Source organism: Bison bison, unplaced genomic scaffold (assembly GCF_000754665.1).
Source record: "Bison bison bison isolate TAMUID 2011002044 unplaced genomic scaffold, Bison_UMD1.0 scf7180017864517, whole genome shotgun sequence".
Taxonomy (NCBI): domain Eukaryota; kingdom Metazoa; phylum Chordata; class Mammalia; order Artiodactyla; family Bovidae; genus Bison; species Bison bison.
This window is the reverse complement of record NW_011495070.1, coordinates 6,311,146-6,318,514: the sequence shown is the minus strand read 5'-3', so window position 1 is coordinate 6,318,514 and position 7,369 is coordinate 6,311,146.

The window sequence follows — 7,369 nt, the reverse complement described above, 5'->3', positions numbered from 1 at the left end:
ATGGACAGGGAGGCCTGGTGTGCTGCAATTCATGGGGTCGCAAAGAGTCGAACACGACTGAGTGACTGATCTGATCTGATATGACTGCCCTAAAACAGGCAACTGACTTAAAGCATCTGGGTTGGTACTTCTGGGGTTCCTGAAGTACTGCTGGGATTCTGGGTTCCTCTACCCTTCCTCTGTCTGCTTCCTCAGAAGATACATCTAGATGTTGGGTTATCTCTGCTGAGATCTTGGCTTGATCTGGTTTCTTGGCCAGAGCAGCACAGTTACCTTAGAGCTGCTCTATCTTCTTCCACCTCCTGAGCTGAGCTCACCTAAGTTTCCAGAGACCTCCCGAGGCCCCTGCTCTTTTGTGCCAGTTTCTGCTGTCCCATTTGTTTGTACATCACCACAGTCTGGGTAAGACTTAACCATCCCAGTTAAAAAAGTTACCTAACAATCCTGTAGGGTTATTAGTAGGGTTACAACCCAGTAGGACTGCTGACTATTCTTTATCCTGGGATGCAGGGGTGAGGGTAGGGAGGAGAGGGACTGACTCCGAAGTGCTATTGAAGAGAGGGGACCTCGCAGGGTCTCTGCTCTTTGCTGAGTTCTCTTTTCCTCTCAGGGGGAGGCCAGCAGTCTGTGTCATACCTTAGAATCCCTTTTTCTCTTGTCTGGGGTTTGCAGTTCCCCTTTGTGGCATTAAAGAAGGTTCTGGTAAAAAATTATAGAGGTTGTGAAAGGATCAGCTATGACAAACGTAGACAGCATATTAAAAGCAGAGACATCACTTTGCTGACAAAGGTCTGTATAGTCCAAGCTATGATTTTTCCAGTAGTCATTTGTGGATGTGAGAGTTGGACCATAAGAAGGCTGAGCACTGAAGAATTAATGCTTTCAAATTGTGGTGCTGGAGAATACTCTTGAGATTCCCTTGGACTGCAAGGAGATCAAACCAGTCAATCCTAAAGGAAATCAACCTTGAATATTCATTGGAAGGACTGATGTTGAAGCCGAAGCTCCAATACTTTGTCCACCTGATGCAGAGAGCCAACTCATTGGAAAAGACTCTGATGCTGGTAAAGACTGAAGGCAAAAGGAAAAGGGGTGGCGGAGGATGAGATGATGAGAAACCATCACTGACTCAGTGGACGTGAATTTGAGCAAACTACAGGAGACAGTGGAGGACAGAGGAGCCTGGCGTGCTCTAGTGTATGGGGCTGCAAAGAGTAGGATAGGACTGAGTGACTAAGCATGCATGCATGCATGCGTGGCTGGAACCCATAGAAGCATATGGGGTAACTGTATGAAATAATTGTGGCAAAGTAGGTGTAGCAGGTAGATAATGACTTTAGAGATATCCATGTCCTAATTCCTGGAACCTTACACAGCAAAGAGGCTTTGCAGAAGTAATTAAGGTTAGGGATCTTGAGAAGGGAGATTGGATTATGTGGGTGGGTCAGATAATGTATTAATATGAGAATGAGAGAAAAAAGGAGAGAGGAAGGGGAGGGGAGGACCGGGAAGACAGTGGGAGAAATGATAGATTATCGAGAGACAAAGAGAGAGAGAGAGAGAGAGAGGTAGAAAGAAGAGAAGAGAGATACCAAAGATTCTACACTGCTGGACTTGAAGGGAGGAAGCCAGAAGCCAAGGAATGCATGTGACTTCTAGAATCTTGAAAAGGCAGGAAAACACAGATTATCCTCCGGCACCTGTAGAAGCAATGCAGCATGGCTGACTCCTTGACCTTGGCCCTCTGAAACCCTCTTCCGACTTCTGACCTCCAGAACTGTGAGATAATAAACTTATGTTGTTTTTATGCTACTAAGTTTGTGGCAGGTGGTTCTACAGAACATGAAACTACTATGGAAGCTAATATTCTTGCAGGTCAAAAGTGCTCCTGCTTAGAGTGTGCTCTGGGGTGATGAGAGGTAAAGGAACAGCTGCGGTGAGTGTGGCCATCCTGATAGAAGGGGTAGGGGCTGGGTGACACTGGGAAGAGAAGAAGGGATGAACCTGAAAGGTCATGAGAAGTGGCAGGCTCCAGTGACTGGCTGGTTGTGAAGGACAAAGAAGCAGCTCCATCATTTAAGGTCCCCCACTCCCCGCAACATGCAATGCAGGAGACACAGGAGACGTGGGTTCAATGCCTGGGTCTGGAAGATCCCCTGGAGAAGGAAATGTCAACCCCACTCCAGTATTCTTGCCTGGGAAATCCCATGGACAGAGGAGCCTGATGGGCTACAGTCCAAGGGGCTGCAAAGAGTTGGACATTACAGAGTTCACACACCCATATTTATTTATTTATTTTTGTCTGCATTGGGTCTTAGTTGCATCATGTGGGCTTAGTAGTGGCTGGGTGGGCTTAGTTGCCCCACAGCATATGAGAATTTTAGTTCCCCAACCATGGATCACATCTGCATCCCCTGAATCTGGAGGCAGATTCTTAACCACTGGACCATGAGGGGAGTCCCCCATTTAAGGGTTTTGATGCTGGAAGAGTGAGAGGATAGTGATTCAATTCAACAGCAGGGGAAGAAAGAAAGGGGAGCTGGAGTGGACAGCAGACTGCAGGACACCATGGTTGGGTGGAATTAAAAGTGAATTTGGTTTTATTGATGTTGAACTTGAAAGAGCCCTTGAACTTGGAGCACTAGGATTTGGGGCAACTTGGAGTGATAGTAGATGAACAGATAATAATTAGGTTAAAAGAGTGAATAATGGCTGAAAAGTTGGGATTGAAGGTGTGTCTCTGGAGGATGAAGATTGAAGTGGGAAGTGTTAGTCACTCAGTCGTCTTAGTCACTCAGTTTCGAGCCCATGGGCTGTAGCCCACCAGGCTTCTTTGTCCATGGGATTCTCCAGGCCAGAATACTGGAGTGAGTTGCCATTTCCTTCTCTAGGAGAACTTGCTCACCCAGGGATTGAACCCAGGTCTCCTGTACTGTAGGCAGATTCTTTACTATCTGAGCTACAAAGGGAATCCAAAGATTGAGATGAGAGCTGAAGCAATGAAGAGAAAAAAATTTTCATTGAGACAGTCAGAGAAGAGGGAAGGTAAGCTAGCATTCACTGAGCACCTCATTCAACCAGGCATTGAAGTATATTTTATTTTTTAAAATATATGTTATGTAATTTAATACCTGGGCTTCCCAGGTGGTGCTAGTGGTAAAGAACCCAATTGCCAATGCAGGAGAGTTCAATGTAAGAGACGCAGGTTCAATCCCTGGGTAGGGTCACAAAGAGTTGGACACTACTGAAGTGACTTACCACACACACAATTTAATACTTTTAACAGCCTCCCATTTAACCATTGTGACATAGTGTTGGAACTGTTTTTGAAGATGATAAATACAGAATCAGAGAAAGTAAGTAACTATCCCATAACCTAAGAGCCAGTAAGTCCTCTTCTACGCCATGTGCATAGTTAGGAGAAGCCAAGAAGCAGGTCAAGTATTACTCATAAAAGATTAGCCAATCAGAATTCAGAATACTGAGTGATACTTCACCAGAACCCAGCACTGGGTATTAGCAATACTCTTTTGAGGTAGGTTTCATTGTCGGTGGTCTCTTCAGTTATGTAAGGGCTTCAATGAGGTGTCTATTCTGTGATGATGATGATGATGTGTGTGTGTGAGAGAGAGAGAGACAGAGAGAGAAACAGAGTCAGAAAAAGAGAACTGACATCACTGTTCTCACAGGCACAGTTAGTCTTCCTGACTAGAAAGTAAGCATATAGAAAATGATTTTGATTTTTAAGATGCCAGGCCTTCCCAGAAGTACTGGTTATAATTTTAGTGACAACCATTGTGGGAAGTATTTGACTTTTGGCTCGGAAGTTTCATGGACCAGATGAATCAATAATATATGACATATCTTTTCAGTTCCCCCCAATCAGGTCTATAAAAGGCGTGCTTGCATGGCTCACCCACATTCAGGCAGAATCAGATGGTCTATTAATTCAGATTTGAATTAAAAACTCTCACCTCTCTGTTTTAGCTGTTCAGGATGCCGCATGCAACTACTTATTAAAATGAGCACTGACAGTGACCACAGCCCTGAATCTAATACTCCATATGGCACCAGAGTGAGGGCTCTCGACGTGTGCACTTTTGTCTTTGGTCATTTCAGACTGAAAATACAATTAGACTTGGCTGTCAGACAGATGAATTCTATCATATTTCCCCTATAGGACCTGCACTTGGTCCAGATCAATAAATATAAAACCACTTGCCCATAAATTGCAAACTAAGCTTGCAGCTTCAGTACATGTGGGCTTAAATTCACTTGTATCTGGCATTCACTGCTTCCTGGCCAAACAGTCTGTTTCTGTGATTAGTGCAATTTCATAGCTGGACCAGAAAAACAAGGCTGCAGACCATCACTATAAAGCAGCAGATGGCTTTGCCACACCTTCCCTGTAAGGGCAGTTCCCTCTGAAAATGGGGTTTGAGCTGCTTGCTGTCTAGAATGGAACTTTAAAATTGGGATGAGTTCAAGTCATTATAGCTCCATGGAGCTGTTGTTATTTTTTTCCTATTTCTTCTTGAGATTTCAAACAGAATTTGTAATAAACTTTGCCTGGACACAACTTGTCACTCGGAAGAGACGTGCTTTATGTACAGAGATATAAGATTCTCTGTGTATGCTTGACAGAGCCAGCTTTTACTGGATGGTACGAGCATGTTGGAGGCTTCTCAGGTGGCGCTAGTGGTAAAGAACCTGCCTTCCAGTGCAGGAGACACAAGCGATGCGGATTCGATTCCCTGGGTCAGGAAGATCCCCTGGAGGAGGGCATGACAACTCACTCCAGTATTCTTGCCTGGAGAATCCCATGGCCTGAGGAGCCTGGTGGGCCACAGTCCGTGGGGTCACAAAGAATCAGACGCAACTGCGCATGCCTGTAGATGCTGGATTGGCCTCACGGAGAATGAGATACGCTTGCTTTTGCTCCAGAGATCACTAACAGAGATAACATTGATTTTGGGGGAAAGGTACATTCTTAACACCTGTTTTCTTCCCTCATTTAATTTAACTTAGAGGCCTGGTGTCAGGCAAAGGGAATTTTCTCTAGTGTAACACAGAATTAGGCTGTAGAATTTGCTGGTGTGGGACATTAAGTGAGACAATTAAAAGTGAGACAATTAACCTAGACTCTTTAGAGGCAAGAATTAGACACTGGCTGTATCTGAATACGAGGAACATCTCTATTTTCAGGAGCTACTGTGGAAGCAAAACCTTAATACTTCCAAATACGGGGCTTGCTAAGCAAAGTGATTATAAAATCAGGTCAAGGAAAAAATTCCTTGGAGACAGACAGTATAAAAAAGATGTGTTAAGTGAGCTGGTGGTGTCACTTCCTTGAAGGCCACTGCTCTTGGAGTTAGAACATATTCTGGGATCACGGATACAGAGCACAGACTGGTGGCTGCCAAGAGGGAGAGGTTGGGGAATGATAGATTGGGAGTTTGGGGTTAGCAGATGTAAGCTTTTATATTAGAATGCATTAACAAGGTCCTACTGTGTAGCACAGAGAACTATATTCAGTATCCTATGATAAACCATAATAGAAAAGGATATGAGAAAAAGAATATAATATATGTATTATTGAATCACTTTGCTGTACAGCAGTAATTAACACCACATTATAAATCAAATATACTAAAAAGAAATTCTGAGAATGGTTGAATACTTTGGCTGAGTGCTGCTTCTTTGCTTGGTTTGGTCATTCCTCTTTGTGCATTCATGAAGATCTGGTAACATTGTCTGAAGCTGCTCTCTTTGATGTGTTCATGTTATTAACAGAAACTTCTCATGAGTGGTAAATTAGAATATCCCTTTGAGGGCCACTGATAATCAACACTTCAAAATAAGTGGAGCAAACAATACATACTGTGTCCACAGGGCATGCATTTTTGGGAGAATCATATGATTTGGATAAATTATTCTTGAAGTCATGTTAGACTTTTAGCTGTTTTTAATTCTAGTAAGTAATTTTAATTTTTAATTCTAGTAAGTAAGATTCTAAAATCTGATCAAGGTTTGAATTGGTGTAGACCAAGAATTACAGTCTTTCAGACATTGTAGGTGAGTGTAAGATACTGGACTGGTCCATGAACACAGCAGATAATGAACTTCAACTTAAAAAAAAAAAATCAAAGCACAACAGTAGGCCTCATTTTACCAACTTAATATTAGTTTATATCAAACAAGCTGGCTTCCCCCTTGCCCCTCAAATCCAGCAATACTTAACAGGAAACAGATAAAACTCTCGGATTAGGGTAGCTCAAAGCAAATAGATGGGGAAACAATGGAAACAGTGACAGACTTTCTTTTCTTGGGCTCCAAAATCACTGCAGATGGTGACTGCAGCCATGAAATTAAAAGACGCTTACTCCTTGGAATAAAAGCTATGACAAATCTAGAGAGTGTATTAAAAAGCAGAAAAATCACTTTGCCGACAAAGGTCCATATAGTCAAAACTATGGTTTTTCCTTTAGTCATTTACGGATATGAGAACTGGACAATAAAAAAGGCCGAGCGCTGAAGAATCAATGCCTTCGAACTGTGGTGCTGGAGAAGACTCTTGAGAGTCCATTGAATTGCAAGGAGAGCAAACCAGTCAATCCTAAAAGAAATCAGTCTGGAATATTCACTGGAAGGACTGATGCTGTAGCTGAAGCTCCAATACTTTGGTCACCCGATGTGAAGAGCCGACTCATTGGAAAAGACCCTGATGCAGGGAAAGATTGAAGGCAGGAGGAGAAGGGGACAACAGAGGACGAGATGGTTGAATGGCATCACCAACTCGGTGGACATAAGTTTGAGCAAACTCCAGGAGATGATGAAGGACAGGGAACCTTGGCATGCTGCTGTCCATGGGGTTGCAAAGAATCAGAAACAACTGAGTGACTGGACAACAAAGGAATAACCAATAAAGAAGGAGAGAGTGTGTAGTGGGAGGCACTAATCAATGAGAAGGGCTTCCCAGGTCGCCCAATGGTAGAGAATCCACCTGCCAACCAGGAAATGCAGGTTTGATCGTCCCCGGGTCAGGAAGATCCCCTGGAGAAGGCAATGACAACCCACTCCAGTATTCTTGCCTGGAGAATCCCACGGAGCCTGGTGGTCTGCCATGGGGTCACATATGCTATGCTATGCTAAGTCACTTCAGTCGTGTCCGACTCTGTGTGACCCCATAGACGGCAGCCTACCAGGCTTCTCCGTCCCTGGGATTCTCCAGGCAAGAACACTGGAGTGGGTTGCCATTTCCTTCTCCAGTGCATGAAAGTGAAAAGTGAAAGTGAAGTCGCTCAGTCGTGTCCGACTCTTAGCGACCCCATGGACTGCAGCCTACCAGGCTCCTCCGTCCATGGGCTGT